Genomic DNA, 968 nt, shown 5'->3' with positions numbered 1-968 from the left:
GAACGCATGCTTCAAGCGTTTTAGACGTAGGTTCACTGCGAGGGCCAAATATCGACTCGGACTACTATCTTGTTGTAGCCAAGATAAGCACTCGCCTCTCTGCAGCAAAAAATGTGCGGCCAACAATGCAAGGAAAGCTTAACGTCGAAAGCTGCAATCACAACAAACGGCCAATTTATTCGCCACTCGACTCACACACCTGCTCTCTGAGAGCACTCTTCAACAATCCGACATACGCGAGCAGTGAAACTACATTTCCCGATCATTAAGTACCGGCGCCGAAGAAGTAGTTGGATTTCAGCGTGCCCGAAAGAACAACTGGTACGTTGAGGAAGGTCAAGAAGCCGCAGAGAAAAAAGATGCCGCCTACAGGGCCACGCTGCGATCGGGCGCAACGCGAGCCATGTGGGACCGTTATAGAGAACTGAAGAAGCAAGCGAGACGTATTTGCCGCAATAAGAAGAGAGAGGCGGAAATACGTGAGTGCGCAGAGCTTGAGATGCTGGCCGACAGAAAGAATGCCGGAAAATTCTACCAGAGGGTTAGGCGACTTACGTTCCGTAAGGTTTCAAGACCGGGGCGAACTCCTGTAAGAACAACAATAGCCTACCTACTGAATGGCAGCAGCGCTGAAAGTAGTGAAGAAGACGAACCCGAGTCCCCAGTCGATGATGATGGAGTAGCTGTCCCACCGCCTGACTATGACGAGGTACGAATAGCGATTACGCGGCTGAAAAACAACAAAGCTGCTGGAGCTGACGGCCTGCCAGCCGAGCTATTCAAGTACGGCGGCGAGGAGCTGATGAGGTGCATGCATCAGCTCGTATGCAGAATATGGTCAGATGAACGCATGCCCGACGACTGGAATTTAAGTGTGCTCTGCCCAATCCACAAGAAAGGCGACCCCGCCATACGCGCCAACTACCGCGGAATTAGCCTTCTAAGCATAGGTTACAAGGTCTTATCGA

At 51.4% G+C, this 968-nt stretch overlaps 1 protein-coding gene across 1 annotated transcript in view; it reads right to left on the bottom strand.

Moving 5' to 3' along the window:
* LOC108360959 (cytoplasmic dynein 2 heavy chain 1-like) overlaps window positions 1–968 on the bottom strand; it is a 153055-nt gene that overhangs the window by 108404 nt on the left and 43683 nt on the right. The window lies entirely within an intron of this gene.

Source organism: Rhagoletis zephyria, unplaced genomic scaffold (assembly GCF_001687245.7).
Source record: "Rhagoletis zephyria isolate East Lansing unplaced genomic scaffold, Rhagoletis_zephyria_1.1 Rzeph_scaffold_00667, whole genome shotgun sequence".
Classification (NCBI taxonomy): Eukaryota; Metazoa; Arthropoda; class Insecta; order Diptera; family Tephritidae; genus Rhagoletis; species Rhagoletis zephyria.
Note: the sequence above shows the minus strand (reverse complement) of the source record. Positions and strands in the feature narration are given on the sequence as shown.